The following is a 19284-nucleotide window of genomic DNA, read 5'->3' as shown; positions in this document are numbered from 1 at the left end:
TACCTGTGATCGTTTTATTTTGTAACTGATAGTTTATACCTCTTAAGCTCCCTCACCTTATTTCTCTTCAGCCCCTAGCCCACTCCCCTCTGACAACTGACAACTACCTATTTGTTCTCTGTACCTGTGACTCTCTTTCTCTTTATATTGTGTTTATTATCATTTGTTTTTGCTTCTCAGATTCCCCATATGTGAAATAATATAGTATTTCTCTGTCTGTCTGATTTATTTCAATTAGCATAATACCCTCTTAGTTTATCCATGTTGCCACAAAAGGCAAGATTTCATTCTTTGATTTTGCTAAGCAATATTTCATTATGTATGTGTGTATATTTTGTATGTAAATATTTTTATCGATATCACATCTTCTTTATCATTCATCTGTTGATTGGGCACTTAAATTCTTTCTGTATATTGGTTACTGTAAATAATGTTTAGTGAACATAGGAGTGAATATATCTTTTTGACTTAGTGGATTTTTTCTTTGATAAATACCCAGATGTAGAATTCATGGATCATATGTTAGTTCTATTTTTAATTTTGAGGAATCTCCATAAAGTTTTCCATTGAGCCTTTACCAATTTACATTCTCAGCAACAGTGCATGAGAGTCCTCATTTGTGCACATCCTTGCTAACATTCGTTATTTGTTGTCTTTTTGATAGTAGCCATTTTGACGGATGAGAAGTAGTTTATTATTGTGGTTTTGATTTGTATTTACCTGATGAATAGCAATGCGAAGCATCTTTTCGCATGCCTATTAACCATCTGTATGTCTTCTTTGGAAACATGTCTCTTCAGATCCTCTGCCCCTTTTTTTTTGTTCATATTGAGTTCTATGATTTCTTTGTGTATTTTGGACTTTAATCCCTTGTCATGTGTTTTCCCACATTCAGTACACATCCTTTGAGATGTGTTAATAGTTTCCTTCATTCTCCAAAAGCTTTTTAGTTTGATACAGTCCCATTTGGGTTTTTTTTTAATTGTGTTTTCCTTGCCTGAGAGACATATTTAAAAAAAATGCTGACACTGATGTCACAGAGTGTACTGTCTTTTAGTTTTCTTCTGAAAGGTTTATGGTTTCAGGCCTTACATGTAAGTCTATTACATGTAAAAAAATCTATTTTGAATTTATTTTTGTGCCTGGTGTATGAGAACAGTTCCTTATGTGTGTAGGTGTCCACCTTTCCTAACATTTATTGAAAAAGCTGTCTTTTCTGCATTGTATATTCTTGCCTCTTTTATTGCAGATTAATTTGCCCATGTAAGTGTAGGTTCATTTCTGGGCATTTATTGTGCTCCACTAATCTACATGTCAGTTTTTGTGTCAGAACCATACTATTTTAATCATGATGGCTTTGTAGTATAGTTTGAAATCATAGCGTGTGATACCTCCAAGCCTGTTCCTTTTTCTCAAGACTGTTTTGTTATTAGAGGTCTTTTGTGTTTCCATACAAAATCTAGGATTATTCTCGTTCTGTGAAAAAATGCCATTGGTATTTTGATATAACATTAATTCTTCCAATCCATGAGCATGGTTAATCTTTCTGTCATGGGAAATCTTTCCATCTGTTTTTGTAATGTTCAACTTTTTTCATCCAGTGCCTTATATTTTCTGAGTACATGTCTTTTTATTCTTGGGTATTTTATTGCTTTTAATGAAAAGTTTTTTTAGTTTCTTAATGATATTCATTTCTTAATTTCCTTTTCTGATAGTTCATTGCTAGTATATAGAAATTTATTGATTTCTGTATATTAATTTTGTATCCTACACCATTTGCTGAATTCATTGATGAGCTCTAGTAGTTTTTTTGGTGGCATCTTTGAAGTATTCTATGTGTAATATCCTGTCATCTACAGTTAGTGACACTTTTACTTCTTCCTTTCCAATTTTGACTCCTATTATTTATTTTCTGATGGCTGGGGCTAGACTTCCAATAATATGTGGAATAAAAGTGGCAGTGTTACTGAATTACAAGTCTGTGTGCCCAACACACAGTGAGGTCAATCAATACTAAAACATTAGATTTACAACAGAGAAAGGTTTACTACAGATTCATACATGGAGATGGGTGGCTCATGCCCTAAGAACCCCAAAACGATTGAAAGCTTTCAGCAAGCCCCTTTAAAGGCAAAAGGTGAGGGAGGGGTGTGGTTAGTTGTTGCAAACTTCTTGGTGTCAGATCCTTTGTTCTTGAGGTCAGGTCATAGACAGTTAATGATATTCCTGTAAAACTATCAAATGAATGTTATTCTCTGTCCTGACAAGAAAGGGCAAGGTACTAAGGCGCAACTTTCTCCCTCAGAGGTCCCAGTCCTGGCTAAGAGGAGGCAGATCTCAGTTGGCAGCTCCTTCAGAGCCAGGTTCCTACATCCTGCTCAGCTGTGATCCCTGAGGGAGCCAGGGACCCAACCCAACTGGCCCTCAGTCTCCTCAGGCTGTCCAAATCGGGGAGACCAGGTCTTACAGACGCGACCCAGGCAGATGACTACTGCTGTGAGGTCGCAGAGATGGGGATGGAGGAGAGGCTCACCACTGCCTCAAGGCCTGGGCCAAGGCTAGTAGAGGGCCTTACTAAGGCCTCTGGAGCCTGCAGGATGTAGTCCCCAGTCTGTTCCTTGGGTCCTCAGCTCATCCACTGGATCAAGGCTGGGTAAGTTAGTGGGCCTCTAGGAGAAGCCCTGAATCTGCCTCTTATCTCATTCTCCACCTGACTACCACACCACTCACCCCTGGCTGAATCACTTCCCTAATGGTCCCTCATTGGCAGTTACTACTGGGTAGGGCCCACCACAGCTGAGTAGGATAACTAATGGTCACTCATTGACAGTTGGTTGCTTGTGGTTAGGACCCACTGAGGCAGTGACCAATGGCTGGGCAAGATCCATTGCCTAGTAACAGCATATGGAATAATGAGGCACACCAATGGCTGCCTGCTAAGGGCTATGTTCATCCTGCTCTGTTACAACAAGAGTGGGTATCTTTGACTTTTCCCTCATCTTAGAGAAAATGCTTTTTACTTTTGATCATTGAGTATAGTATTAGCTGTGGACTTGTCATAGTGGGCCTTAGGAAGCATCACTACGAACAAAGCTAGTAGAGGTGATGGAATTCCAGTTGAGCTACTTCAAATCCTAAAAGATGATGCTGTGAAAGAGCTGCACTCAATATGCCAGCAAATTTGGAAAACTCAGCAGTGGCCACAGGAATGGAAAATGTCAGTTTTCATTCCAATCCCTAAGAAGGCAATGCCAAAGAATGCTCAAGCTACCACACAATTGCACTCATCTCACATGATAGTAAAGTAATGCTCAAAATTCTCCAAGCCAGGCTTCAGCAATACGTGAACCATGAACTTCCAGATGTTCAAGCTGGTTTTAGAAAAGGCAGAGGAACCAGAGATCAAATTGCCAACATCCACTGGATCATCAAAAAATCAAGAGAGTTCCAGAAAAACATCTATTTCTGCTTTATTGACTACACCAAAGCCTTTGACTATGTGGATCTGAAAGATATGGGAATACCAGAGCACCTGACCTCCCTCTTGAGAAACCTGTATGCAGGTCAGGAAGCAACAGTTAGAACTGGACATGGAACAACAGACTGGTTCCAAATAGGAAAAGGAGTATGTCAAGGTTGCATATTGTCACCCTGCTTATTTAACTTATATGCAGAGTACATCATGAGAAACGCTGGGCTGGAGGAAGCATTAGCTGGAATCAAGATTGCCAGGAGAAATATCAATAACCTCAGATATGCATATGACACCACCCTTATAGCAGAAAGTGAAGAAGAACTAAAGAGCCTCTTGATGAAAGTGAAAGAGGAGAGTGAAAAAGTTGGCTTAAAGCTCAACATTCAGAAAACGAAGATCATGGCATCCGGTCCCATCACTTCATGGGAAATAGATGGGGAAACAGTGGAAACAGTGTCAGACTTTATTTTTCTGGGCTCCAAAATCACTGCAGATGATGATTGCAGCCATGAAATTAAAAGACACTTACCCCTTGGAAGGAAAGTTATGACCAACCTAGATAGAATATTAAAAAGCAGAGACATTACTTTTTCAACAAAGGTCCGTCTAGTCAAGGCTATGGTTTTTCCAGTAGTCATGTATGTATGTGAGAGTTGGACTCTAAAGAAAGCTGAGTGCTGAAGAATTAATGCTTTTGAACTGTGGTGTTGGAGAAGACTCTTGAGAGTCTCTTGGACTGCAAGGAGATCCAACCAGTCCATTCTGAAGGAGATCAGCCCTGGGATTTCTTTGGAAGGAATGATGCTAAAGCTGAAACTCCAGTACTTTGGCCACCTGATGCGAAGAGCTGACTCATTGGAAAAGACCCTGATGTTGGGAAAGATTGAGGGCAGGAGGAGAAGGGGACAACAGAGGATGAGATGGTTGGATGGCATCACCAACTCGATGGACATGGGTTGGTGATGGACAGGGAGGCCTGGCGTGCTGCTATTCATGGTGTCGCAAAGAGTGGGATACAACTGAGCGGCTGAACTGAACTGAACTGTCATACATTGATTTTATTATGTTGATTGTGTTCCCTGTATAGTCACTTTTGAGAGTTTTTTTTTTTAATCATAAATGAATGTTGAATGTTGCCAAAAGCTTTTTCTTCATTTATTGATAAAATCATTTATCACTTTTGTTCCTTGATTTCTTACTGTAGTGTATCATACTGATTGATTTGTGGAAATTGAATATATAGTTCATGGAATTCTCCAGGCCAGAATACTGGAGTGGGTAACCTTTCCCTTCTCCAGGGGATCTTCCCAACCCAGGGATCAAACCCAGGTCTCCCACATTGCAGACAGATTCTTTACCAGCTGAGCCATCAGGGAAGCCAAAGAATACTGGAGTGGGTAGCGTATCCCTTCTCCAGTGGCTCTTCCCAGACCAGGAATCAAACTGGGGTCTCCTGCATTGTAGGCGGATTCTTTGCCAACTAAGCTACCAGAGAGGCCCTAGTGTATCACATTGATTGATTTGTAGAAATTGCATCATCCTTGTATCCCTGGGATGAATCTCACTTGATCATGTTGTATGATCCTTTTAACATACTGCTGAATTATGTACACTAATATTTGCTGGGGACTGTTTCATCTATGTTCATTAGTGCTTTGCCAAGCTTTACTTTATTGTACTTTGCAGATACTGTGTTTTTTTGATAATTGAAGGTTTGTTGCAGCCCTGTTTTGTCAGTTGATGGTTAGCATTTTTTAGCAATAAAGTATTTTTATTTTTTTTTTCAACAGGTGGAAACATTTTTTATTTTCTTTTTTTTTTTTTTTTTTTTTTCAATTTTAATTTAAAAAAATTATACATGTGTTCCCCATCCTGAACCCTCCTCCCTCCTCCCTCCCCATACCATCCCTCTGGGTCGTCCCAGTGCACCAGCCCCAAGCATCCAGCATCGTGCATTGAACCTGGACTGGCATCTCGTTTCATACATGACATTTCACATGTTTCAATGCCATTCTCCCAAATCTTCCCACCCTCTCCCTCTCCCACAGAGTCCATAAGCCTGTTCTATACATCAGTGTCTCTTTTGCTGTCTCGTATACAGGGTTATCGTTACCATCTTTCTAAATTCCATATATATGCGTTAGTATACTGTATTGGTGTTTGTCCTTCTGGCTTACTTCACTCTGTATAATAGGCTCCAGTTTCATCCACCTCATTAGAACTGATTCAAATGTATTCTTTTTAATGGCTGAGTAAAGTATTTTTAAATTAAGGTATGTACATTGTTTTTAAGACGTAATGCTACCGTATACTTTATAGGTTACATGTATATGTGTGTGCTAAATCCCTTCAGTTGTGTCCAACTCTTTAACTGTTGCCTGCCAGGCTCTGTAAACATAACTTTTACATGCATTGGGAAGCCAGTAAATTTGTGTTACTTACTTCATTGCAATATTTACTTCATGCAATAGTCTGGAACCAAATTCTGCCATATCTCCAAAGTAGTCTATTTTGTCATATTCAATAAACCTGGAATATATGCATATATATATTTCTTCTAGCAGGAATGGGGGGATCTTATGACCATGTAGACAGACTAAACTATCTTGTATCAGTGAACATCTAACAGGATCTCTTAAGCACCATAAACCTTGGTATATTAGAGAAGAAGCACATATTTCAGCATTCTCCAGCTAGAGTTAACTCTAAATATACAAAACAGACAGGTATCCAAAGTTCACGCATCACCATTTCACATAAGCTGATACATTTCTGTGTGTTATATATAACATGATTTCACCAAAGATCTCCAAATTTCTCATTTTGCAGATCATAGATATGAATTGTGTTAATTAGAGAGGAATAATTAATTTCTTCACATACTCTGGACTTAAATAAATAGGAAGTTAAACCATGTTTGTAGATGAAAATTCTTAAAAATAAAAAAGTGGAAATTATTACTTCATTAACTTAATTAGTAAACAGATTTAATTTATTCCCAAATGGAGAAATTTTGTTCCTAAACAAAATCTTCCAAATATGAACATTTTCTACTTGTATATATGTTTAAATGTGTATGTGAAAACATAAATACTTCAGATGGCATTCATTTAATGAGGTACAGAGAAACAGGCATGCTTGTAGTCTGTCTTTTCCATAGAAAGATGATGTAAGAGTTTTGAAGAGAAAATTGGTCTTATCTTTAAAATTTAATCTGCACAGATTATTTGACTCAACAATGCAACTACTAAAATGTAGAATTAGGTGAATGAACATGTGGTGACCTGCACAACTTACAAGATTGCTGGCAAAAGTATTTAACAAGAATAACTTAAAAGGAATTTGTATTTGTATATGGTTATGTGAAGATATACTGTTGATTTTCAAATTAAAAACTAATTACAAGGAAGTATCTTGATTTTATTTTTGTCTCTATTCTTATCTATCATCAATCATATTTAAGGCCAGCATCTTCAAATTTCTCTTAGTTCCATCTTCATTTTGACCTTATTAGTGAGTCTGCATCAAATTTCCTTCAGTCTCCCTTTTTTAAGAATACTTGTGATGATATTTAGGGCTCACTTAGATAACTTATGTTTATATATATGTGTGTGTATATATGTGTATATTTATATACTATGTGTATATAGATGTCTCTGTATCTAATGATAATGCTATTACATATATGTTTTATTATATATATATATGTTAGTATATTTGTAAATATATAGATGTATATAGAACTATATATACATTTATGAATATATCCATATATACACATGCATATATTTATGTATGATTTTAGTATGCTGCTGCTGCTGCTAAGTCGCTTGAGTTGTGTCCGACTCTGTGCGACCCCATAGACGGCAGCCCACCAGGCTCTCCCGTCCCTGGGATTCTCCAGGCAAGAACACTGGAGTGGGTTGCCATTTCCTTCTCCAGTGCATGAAAGTGAAAAGTGAAAGTGAAGTCGTTCAGTCGTGTCCGACTCTTCGCGACCCCGTGGACTGCAGCCCACCAGGCTCCTCCATCCATGGGATTTTCCAGGCAAGAGTACTGGAGTGGGGTGCCACCTGTACCTTTATGCATATAAATATACTTATGTATGTAAGCATTTTCAGAAAAGATATGCATCAAATAACCCATATATCTAACACTCCTTTAGTGGATAATTTAGAAAACTTGTGACCTGTTCTGTTTCACAGGCAGTGTCTCCAGCTCTTAATCTCCAATAACAAATGGACATAGAGAAAAAAAGCCAGTACAAGGCCTTTACATTCACTTCAACTCTAAACTTGTTTAATTTCTCCTCTAATGTCATGTGCCAGGATTATCTGCATAGACGTGTCTGATGGTATCTCTGTAATATCTCAAAAATCTAGTGGAAGCATTGTCATAACTTCACTATAATAAAGGAAAAAATTTTGTACTTAGCAGATTTTTGTACTTAGAAGATTTTGTTCAAAACCCATTAAGTGGGTTTTGAATAGTGGTATTCAAAGGTTCTTTTCTAAGTCTTAGCTTTCTTCAGTGGAAAAAAGTCAGGTTAGAGTAGGGTAACAAATGTAAGCCTAACACAACTTCAAGTTCATCCTGTTTTAATATTTTATCACTAATATTTATGACAAATCTTTGAGACAGAAATTATTATTCTCACATTTAAAATTAGCAAATAGTAAATTATAAAGTCTGAGTATTATCTCGAGGTTGCTGAGTGGTAGACGGCATTTGAATTCTGGACTTTCAGGCTGTGAAGCAGATTTCATAGTTTATACTACATCTTTTCCTACTACTTCAAACTCGGTGTGGTTTCCTACTTGACTAAAGATTGTAAACTATATTCATCATATAGTTTAGGGTGTTGTCCCTTGTGATCTCAATTGTATTCCCACGCCTTCTTGCTCTCCTTGGTATTCACATGCTGTCCTCCAGCTCAACTTCCCAAAGCTGGCTACTCTGGCTGTCACCTGGGAGCTTTTTGAACATTCCTGGTCGTGAATTTGTACTATAATCCTACAAGATGTTCTCATTGGGGAAAATTGATTAAAGGAACACAGTACCTCTCTATGTTAGTGCTTACGGCTTTATGAAAATTTCCATTTAACTAAAAAAAAAAAAAAGTATAATGAAAATCAAATCTCCAGTTGGGTCTAATGGGCTTCTAGTGTCCTTCAAAATACTAAGGGTGTAGGTATGTATCTAATTATAGCTCCCGAAACTCATTCTTCTCTTTGTGGTTTGATGAGCCTTTGTTTTCAACTCAGGAGCTTGGAAAGCTCTCCATCTCTTCTATACCTTAGGGTTTCAAAGCATTGTTGTCACCTTCTCCCTTCCTCATACATGTTCATCCGATTAAAATTGCCCCAAACTCCTGCTGAGAGATGATCTGTGTGAGATCTTTACGAGGAAGAACACAAAAAACCTCAGGGTCTTGTCTGCTCAGGGTCATCTGTGTCCCTGCACCAGGCTCCTCACCTATAGTCCATTAAAGGAGACTCCTCAGCTGGGGGAAATTGAGAGGAGATCCTACGGGCGCAGTCCCTGGAGCTGCAGCCCTCACACTCTGCCACCTTCTCTGTGTCAGGTAGGTGAGGTGGGGATGCTCTGGAGGCAGCCCTGGCGTGTCACGCTGGAGAAGACTGCTCCAGGTCAGTCCTTTCTGAAACAACTATTTATTTTCTGAGGAAAAACTAAACGTCCAAAGTGCATATTTCTTTAAATGCAGCCAGGCTCCTTGTGGGCTGAGCCAAGGGTTTGGAGAGTGAACTTCTCTTTCTTAAAGTGGGCAAAGAGGACCTGTCCTAGTGTTTCTCTCAAGCCTCTGCGAGGCCTTCTGTTCACCTGTATGTCCTGTGGATTGCCGCAAGATTCCCACCATAAATACAAATCTAGGAGAGTGGGTCAGTTCCTTTAGAAGTAAGAAACTTTCATTTGGAAATGGGCAATTTGTTCCTGTGCCGGTGTGTTATGAGCATTCCTATGCATTTCTTCTACAGACTTGATAAAATGTCTTTCTTCTCATCATGGATCAAAGCTATTTTAATCATTGGCTTGGCATTTCCTCTTTATTGTGGTGAGTAAATTTTTCAATCCTAGATGAAGCCGTTCACACATCATAGAAAATGCAGGAAACAACTACCATCATTTAGGAAGGGAGGCGCTTGATGTCCTGGGTGTGTAATACTTAAACTGGCAAAATGAAACGGGATATGTTACAAATATCTTTTCACAAATTGCGTCAGTTGATTGGTTTCTCATTTTCCTCCTTAGAAAGGTAGAGACAGAAAGGGTGGTTAGAATGAATAGTAGAATTTAGAGGTTTGTTCATTTAGGACTAAAAATATTTATCTTATTTTCCCCATTTTTGGAGGTTGGATTTCATGGTTGCTAAATGCAGAGTGTGGGAAGTAATACTGTCCTCTAGATCTGGTATTCCTCAACAATCCTACTCATTGCTTGCCAGCTCTGAGTGTACTAAAGTCAAAATTTGTGTTAGGAGAGAACTGATTGATCCATATGCTGACCAATTATCTTTCATAAAGCACAAGGTGACCCATGAATTTCAGAGTAGAGTAGCTGTGAGGTATTAAAGTGATTCATGATACTCGAGCTGAGTTTGAAGAAATTAAGTAGTAAGTAACTTATTCATATTAAGTGACTTCATACAAGCATATTAAGTTGCACTAAGCAAGGTGTTTTTTCTCTGACTAGAATATCTTATTTATAAAAATGAGGAAAAAAGGTATCTCCATAGGAAGTTTTGGTGATTATTAAACCATACTTAAAGTTATTTTTTCACAGAGAGGTGAATTTAGAATTCTGTTTCCAGGTTCGGAGTTATTTTGTGAAATTATTATTCTGATACTGCCACAGTAGCCTCACCTCATTTCTTGCTGTGTTTGTGTAGGTGATGTGTGTAGCTGTGGGTATATCCTATCAAAGACTGTTTTTCCCTCTTCGTCATCTTGTTTTTAATCTTCCTTTTGTATGTTGATTGCAGAAACTTCTTTTGCATCTTCAAGAAAAATGCGTGAAATGCGTGAAGCTGTAAGTTTATATTGATTAATGTGGGAATTGAAAAAGGTAAACTTTTCATTATTTAGTTTAAAAGGTAATTTTACAAAAAAAAATACCACATAATAATTCTTCAGAAAGTAAGATAAAGTGTCCTTATTACACTAAGTTCAAGAAATAGAATCTTGCCAGCCAGTCAAACCATCTGTCATTTCAGACAAGGTAAAAATATCCCTTACTCAAAATTTTATTATTGGGCATAAACTTTGTTATATACCATCATCTGAAAGCAGTTAAGTGGTGTTTAAAGTAGAGTTGTTTACCCTAGAAAAGAGAAAGGCTAAAATTAAAGTAGCTAAAAAAAAATTTCCACTTATAGGAGGAATATAAAATAATAATTTTCATAAAACCTCAGAGTGAAATATTATACAGAGGTGAAGAAAATCAACTACATTTCTGAGCAACTAAACAGATGAATATATTTAAACATGCCTAAAAGTCAGCTCATATAGCAGTAAGTAAGTGAATGAGCATTCCTATGTTCCAATAAGAATTTAGGTATTATATATTAAAAAAAGCAGGTTATGTCAGTATACACACACTTCTATTTATTTATGTAAATTACCAACACTGCCATTACTAACCAAATTATATATATATATATGTATATGGTTAAGTACACATTTATAAACACTAATATATATGAAAGAATACATATACAGTAGTAATCTGGGAGTATCAGATTATCTAATAGTGAAACTATTGAGAAAAACAGGAGAATTATAACAAATTCACTTTTTTATAGTTGGGATAGTTGCATTCCAGTGTTGTGTTGGTTTCTACTGTACAGCATTTTTTATATGTGAGTAACTTGTGTCTATTTTTAAACTTCAATATAGACTATATTTCATTTTGATATATACCATGATGTATTAAGAACAAAGAACATTTTATTCAAGAAATTCGTTACCTGAAAAATATTATGTTGTCTGTTTATGTTTAACAGCCAGAGTGTAGTATATATATTCGTCAATTACATTTTTGTAGCAGAGAAATGGATCCAGTCTGTGCAACAAATGGCAAAACGTACTCCAATAAATGCGTTTTCTGCAGTGAAAAAATGTAAGAACAAAAAACTCACTATTGCCTCTTCAAAAACAATGAAGACAAAATCAGAAAATAATAGGAACATCCATGTTTCTGATAGCCAAGGCACAGTAAACATGGAAAATAACTGTTCTTTCCTGTAAAAGCCACAGAAACACACTGGTATCTTTGCCTGAAGTCTCATTCATAAAAATAGTTTTTATTTGACCTTGAAGTATATTCCTGCTGGATGTTTCCTACATGTATAAACCAACTACATTTACTTGATTTAATTGCTTGACTTAATACTGGCAGTCTGATGGCCAGTATAGTGTAATTCTTAACTCCAGAGGTTGAATAATAACCTCTATGATGTAGCTCCAAGCTACAGGGAGTATAACTGAGCAAGAAACTCTACTGCCTTTAGAAATTTAAATCCATTACAATTTATGTCAGAAAGGAACTCCTCTGATGGTTCACTTTGTCCCCTGAACTCCATGACAAGACTCCAAACTTTCCTCAGAGAACAGGGCAATCTAGGACACTTCAGCCTAACCTCCCTTCCTGCCTCCTTCCCTTTGCAGGTGTTCCCAGTCTAAAGGTTCAGCCAGCCATCCTACTTCCTGCCTCAGTTTCTCTCACTGGTATTTCTACTCACTGAATCCCCAGATGGGCTTCTACTTTTAGAGAACCAGGAATACAATCTCTAATCCTCTTCCTGAGGTCTGGGTGGGTTCCAAGGCTGAGTCAGGAGAGAACATGTAGGAAGAGTCAAGTAGCCCCAGAGGGTCAGGAGGACCTGTGCAGAGTAGGGGCCTGGAAGGGGCCCTGCTGCTTACGGAGCACAGCCCTCCTAGCTCTGTCACAGTCAGTCTCCTCATGGAGAAGCACTTAGTGCAATAGTCAGGCAATTTTAAATACTTTTTAAAATAATTTTTCTTTCTCTTTCTTTCTTTACAGAGAAGATGGAAGATTTGATTTTAGTCATTGGGGTCGTTGCTGACTCTGCCTCAGCCACAAATTCCTATGGCTTTTATTGTAATCCTGTTTTTCTATGGATTCTACAACCAATTAGTCTTCTAAAACAGGGCTTTAAATTCCTAGATGACCAGACTAAGCCTTCAGTAATACACAAGACAGAATGTAGATTGTTGGAGAATTTTTCCAACTCTAAGAACCCACCAATGAAAAAGATTCCTTTTTTCTTTCTTCAATTAAACATTGACAATTGAAAACCTACCTTAATTGTGTGTTCGATAATAGAAAACCTAATATGGTTTGTAACCATAAATATTTCAGTCAAAAAAATGTTAAGTAATATTATCTTTATTAAAATACCCTTTCTGTTTTTGGTTGATTAGTGGGTTCAGTCAGTCAGTCAGTTCAGTCGCTCAGTCGTGTCTGACTCTTTGCGACCCCCTGAATCACAGCACGCCAGGCCTCCCTGTCCATCACCAACTCCCGGAGTTCACCCAGACTCACGTCCATCGAGTCAGTGATGCCATCCAGCCATCTCATCCTCTGTCGTCCCTTTCTCCTCCTGCCCCCAATCCCTCCCAGCATTAGAGTCTTTTCCAATGAATCAACTCTTTGCATGAGGTGGCCAAAGTACTGGAGTTTCAGCTTCAGCATCATTCCTTCCAAAGAAATCCCAGGGCTGATCTCCTTCAGAATGGACTGGTTGGATCTCCTTGCAGTCCAAGGGACTCTCAAGAGTCTTCTCCAACACCACAGTTCAAAAGCATCAATTCTTCGGCGCTCAGCCTTCTTCACAGTCCAACTCTCACATCCATACATGACCACAGGAAAAACCATAGCCTGGACTAGACGGACCTTTGTTGGCAAAGTAATGTCTCTGCTTTTGATTAGTGTGTTAAAACACCTGAATACTTTTGGTAACTATAATTAAAGAAATAATCTCAAAGGTGAATAATCCATCACTTGGAAGTTTACTAAAAGTGCAAACAGTTGGGCTTCTCTTTATTCTAAAAGGTCAAAACCTCAAGAAGAGGAATATGGGAACTTGAATTCTAACAAATATTACACGTCAATCTTCTGATCATAAATGCTAGCCAAGTGGTTCAGTAGCAGACCAGCCAAATTTGCCTTTATTGATTTAGAATATTCATTTGTGCTCCATGTCTGATGCTTCTCTATTTATCTCCCAACCAGCAAGAAATGGCTTTATTTGAGTGGTCAGTTTTCATTTAAAGCTTGGTCCAGACAGAATTGTAGACTGACTACTAGAAAGCAAGTTTCAAGCTGCTACATATGTGATATCAGACCTGCTCGGCTTTTCAGTAAACATTTTTACCTCTAAAAGATAATCTATATGGGAGTTACTTATTCATTTACATTTTTTAATAGTAATTCCTAATGAAAGTATCCATTAAAATACATAAATTTAGAGTCACATTATTAAAATGCATTCAACCACTTCAGTGTTCCTTTTCATTGTAAAAGACATGTATAAGAAATATTAGTCAGTGAATTGCTGGTAAATTTATGTGTGTATTCTTTTCCATTATAAAAAATGTTAAAAATTAATTGAAGAACACTTGATTTACAGTATCATAAAACTTAACATGTCCCATTTAAAAACAAACTTTGTTTTTTAAGTATATATTCACAATGTTGTGCAACCATCACCACTGTCTTCTTACAGAACATCATCTCACCCATTCCAAGAAAAAACCAAACAGATAAACCCAGGTACTTCCCAAGACCCCACCTATAATTCTTGGCAACCACTAAACTGCTTCTGGTCTCTCTGCCTCTTTGGGACATTTCACATCAATGGAATCATATAACATGTGAGATTTTCTTATAAATGGAATATATAGGTCTATATCTACAGTAATTCTTTGTTTTACTGCATTTTGCTTTATTGCACTTCATGGACACTACACTTTTTACTGATTGAAGGTATGTGGCAACCTCATATAAAGCAAGTGTATCAGTGCCATTCTTCCAACAGCATTTGCTCCCTTTGAGTCCCTGTGTCACTTTTTGGTAGTTCTTGTAATGGTTCACACTTTTTCATTATTGTTATATTTGCTATAGTGATTTGTGATAAGTAATCTTTGATATTTACTACCATGACTCATTAAGAATCATTTGATGGTCAGCATTTCTTTTGCAATAAAGCATTTTAAAATCAAGGGACGTGTACATGGTTGCTTTAGACATAGTGCTATTGCATGCTTAATAGACTGCAGTATATTGTAGCATTGCTTTTCTGTGCACTGGGAAAGCAAAAAATTCATGTGACTCACTATTGAAATGTTTACTTAATTGGTGGTCTGGAACCAAACCCACAAAATCTCCAAGGTATGCCTATATATCAGTATATATGGAAGGTATCTTGTTTCTAGTTTCTTTTACTTAGCAAAATGTTTTCAAGGTTCATCCATGTTGTAGCTTGCTATCATACTTCTTTGCTTTTTATGACAAAATAATAATCCATCTTATAGATAGAACACATTTTCTTTATCCATTTATCAGTGGACTGAATATCCTTGATGTGTATAATAACACTGTAGCTATTAACAGTCCTGTACACGTTTTTGTGTGACCATATATTTTCATGTCTGTGGATATATACCTAGGAGTAGAATTTCATATATACTGAAAGACAAGTACAATTTGCCATTAAAAAGCCATGCTCATTTTATTGGTAAAAATTTTCACATTTTTATTGAAATTTTGTGATTTCATTTTTGTGATCTACATGGTGGATTTTCTTTGTTTAAATTCTCCAATATTAATTCTTAGTGAAATTGTTTAATGGAGTATACAGTTTTGGAGTCACATTGTTAAAAAAAAAAAAAAAAAGCATTCAGTTTGTTTCATAACCTTTTCCCAACATAGGTTGTGTAGAAAATAACTCTTCAAAGAGTAAATCAAAATCAAAGTGAGGTACTACCTCACACCCATTAGAAAGTCTGCTATTAAAAAAGCAGAAAAAAAACCCAGATGTTGGCAAAGATGCAGAAAAATTGGAATTCTTGTGCACTGTTGGAAGAGTGTAAAATGGTGCAGCTACTATAGAAAACAGTTTGGCAATTCCTTTAAAATTTAAAAATAGAATTACTGTATAATCCAGTAATTCTACTCCTGGACATATACTCAAAAGACTTGAAACCAAGATCTTGAAGAAATATTTCTATGCCAATATTCCTAACAGCAGAGTAGCCAAGAAATGGAAGTAACACCTATGACCATCATCAAATAAACAGATAAGTAAAATACAGTATATACATACAATAGGATATTATTCAGCATTGAAAGAAAAAATTCTGACATATTTTAACAAAAGGCAAATACTCTATAATTCCACTTATATGAAGTACTACTAGAGTAGTAGCAAAGCCATAGACACATAAAGTAGAATGGTGGTTTCCTGGGCTCAGGGGGAGGGAGATGGGTAATTGGGTAGTTGTTTAACGTGTAGAGAATTTTAGTTCTGTGAGATGGAAAGAATTTTAAAGATTGATTGTTCAACAGTGTCAATATATTTAATGCTAATAAACTGTATGCTTAGAAATTGTTAAGACAATAAAATTTATATGTATTTTACCACAATTAAAATTCTGAAAGTTATTCCGTTAACCCTGATGTATTCATATATGTATTCTTTTTATTTTTATTAAAAATATTGTATAAAAACCTATTATGTATCAAGCCCTAAGTAATATTATAGGGAAAAGCTGTTAAGCAAAAATAGATATAATACTATTTTCTCAGAACTTTCAGTATACTATTTAAAATTATTGTCCACTAAGAGTGGAAACCATTTCTTATTGAGTCACTATTGTCTACCAAAGCTCTATGAAGCAGCTTCCCATATGTAATCTAACTTAGTTCTTAAAAAGAATCTTATATTTTACTCAATAATGAAAATAAAAAACTTGGGATTTGATAATAGTTAAAACTTGAAACTTTGGTAATAAAAGGCACTTTTAATATGCAACTTGTATTTTATTACTTTTAAACATGTTTATTTTTATATTTATATACTAATAACATAGTCATTTTTAGGTATAATGCAATGATTATTGTAAATATACCTAGATATATAACCATCACAACAATTTAAGAACATTTACAGCATCCAGTGACTTCAGTCTGAGCCACGGACGGTAAAGCGTATGCCTACAATGCGGGAGACCCGGGTTCGATCCCTGGGTCGGCAAGATCCCCTGGAGAAGGAAATGGCAACCCACTCCAGTAGTCTTGCCTGGAAAATCCCATGGACGGAGAAGCGTGGTAGGCTACAGTCCATGGGGTTGCAAAGAGTTGGACACGACTGAGCCACTTCACTTTCCTTTCCTTTCAGATCATCCAGTATAATCTTTCTTATATTTTAGATGTCACTCCCACTTCCAACCCTCAGCACCAGGCAACCACCAATCTCCATCTTATTTGATTGCTTTGCCTTTTCTGGAAGTTTTATATAAATACAATGAAACACTATGTTGTCCCTTGTGTCTACTCCTTTGACTTCTTTTACTTTGTATAATGTATTTACAAAGATGCCCTATCCAACAAAATCATTCAATTGAATAATTAGGTTGAACAAGTGAAGCATGTTTTGTAGTAACAAGAAATACAGTGACCTCTCTTTGCTATGGAATGATGTCACTTGCTTGTTTCAATAATGTTCAGACTGGCATGGAAGTGAAACCCATCAGGTTGAAGACCAACTGGAATATAGTTGATCCTGCTGACAGAGGTACTATCCTGTGGGCAGCCATTGTCATTCATTGGGATTTGTCCCTGGTGAGAGCATGGAAACTCATGGTTAGGCATTTGAGGCTCTGGAAGATCCCCTGGAGAAGAGAAAGGCAATGCACTCCAGTATTTTTTTCCTGGAGAATCCCATGGACAGAGGAGCCTGGTGGGCTATTATAGTTTTTGGGGTCCTAAAGAGTCAAACACGACTGAGCAACTAAGCACACACAAGGCTCAGATATCAAGGCAGGACTTAATGTGATTTTTTTAATGACATCTTTTTTGTTTATAGATTTTTTTTAAAGTTTATTTATTTATTTGGTTGTACTGGGTCTTTGTTGCTTGGCGCAGGCCTTCGGGCAAGCTACGGCATGGGCTTCTTTGCTGTGGTGCGTGGGCTTCTCATTGCAGTGGCTTCTCTTCCTGCAGAGCACAGTCTTCAGTAGTTGTAGCACATGGGCTCAGTAGCTGTGGCGCATGGGCTTTGTGGAATCTTCCTGGGCCAGGGATCGAACCCGTGTCTCCTGCATAGGCAGGTGGATTCTCATCCACTGTACCACCAGGAAAGTCCAATATGGTATCTTAATTTAGGCTTTATACCAGATATAAATATATAAAAAAATCATTTGAAGTAAGAGAAAGGTAGAAAACTGATAATCCTGAATATTAGGATGTTTATCTAGATCTTATTCTGTTGTACCTGTCATTCAGGCAAGTTCTTCTCTGTGGCTTTCATTTAACCTTGCTTATACAATAAGACATTGGATTAAAGCAGGGATTAGTTGTCTGCAAGCATTTTTGATATTATACCCTCATAGGTAAAATGTTTTATAATATATATTTAATTATATATGTCATTACTATAATGTATTTTTTAAAATTATATTAAAGTATAGTTGATTTACACTGTTATATTTCTACTGTACAGAAAGTGACTCAGTTATACATATATATTTATTCTTTTTCATATTCTTACATACATTGACAGGAATGTCTTTTGATCAGTATAGAACATAACCAAAAACAGAAATTAAAAAGAATGTAAAAATTCATATTGGAACATCTCCAGGCATCCAACTTTAGAAACCACACAACATGATCAGTGTTTAAAAAAAAAATGTACAGTGAATTTGTACTAAGGAAGCTTCAGTCTCTCACTTGCCATCCCTGTACACACATACTCAGATCATCTCTGTAATATTTCTACCATATAAGATAGGAAAAGTAATAGACTAAATATCTATAACTTTTCTTTTCTTTCTGTAACTCTTTAATACAGTAAAATTTTTTGCTATATTACTCCCTAAAAGGTACAGCAAAGGAGGATGAAACTCAGGAATCCAACAAGGCCATCTATTGGCCTAAGGAAGGAAGATAAGAACACTTCCTGGAAAGTTAGAGTCAGTATGTGTGACATCTAAAGGCAGGTTTGGTGATTATGCTTCTGGTATGTATGGAACTGTCAGCATTCCGAAGAAAAAAATCCCTTGCCAGGTTAAGATAGGACAGATATAAATGAACCTTGCCATGGCTATGGCTATAAAGAGGAAGAAATCATTGATGCATTTATCCAAATAATGAAAATTCAAAATGACTTCAATAGAACTACTTATTCATGAGACCCTTCAGGGCTATTTCTGATTCTTCTATCCAACTGGACATTGAGGTTGTATGTACACTGATTCATATCTCCCTATTTAGGCAAAGGTATTCAACTCATCATCACAGAAACTCATCTGGGGCAACCTCTTCCTGACTTAATAAAAGAGTAATGCAGTTTAGTAAAATTTATCTTTATTACCATAATAGCATATTTTAGTATATTTTAAATCATACATCTTAGTTCCTTATTGTCAAAAAATGGACTTCGTTACAGCTAACTCACTTTTACATGAAGACTAAGAAATGTGCAGAGCCTTAACATACTTCTTGAAATACCAAATAAATGGGAAGTTCTCATCTTCTGTTAAAAAAAA

At 36.6% G+C, this 19284-nt stretch overlaps 1 non-coding gene across 1 annotated transcript in view; it reads left to right on the top strand.

Moving 5' to 3' along the window:
• Nucleotides 1-15972, top strand: part of LOC102270211 (uncharacterized) — a 162024-nt gene extending 146052 nt beyond the window's left edge. Inside the window, exons 3-5 of the transcript XR_011464925.1 lie at nt 10476-10522; nt 11496-11611; nt 12536-15972. This is a non-coding gene — a transcript (uncharacterized protein). The remainder of the gene's footprint in view (nt 1-10475; nt 10523-11495; nt 11612-12535) is intronic.
• The last annotated feature ends 3312 nt before the right edge of the window (nt 15973-19284 follow it).

The sequence above is a fragment of the Bos mutus genome, chromosome 7, assembly GCF_027580195.1.
Source record: "Bos mutus isolate GX-2022 chromosome 7, NWIPB_WYAK_1.1, whole genome shotgun sequence".
Taxonomy (NCBI): domain Eukaryota; kingdom Metazoa; phylum Chordata; class Mammalia; order Artiodactyla; family Bovidae; genus Bos; species Bos mutus.
The sequence above is the reverse complement of the archived record's forward strand: the minus strand, read 5'-3'. Positions and strand labels throughout refer to the sequence as shown.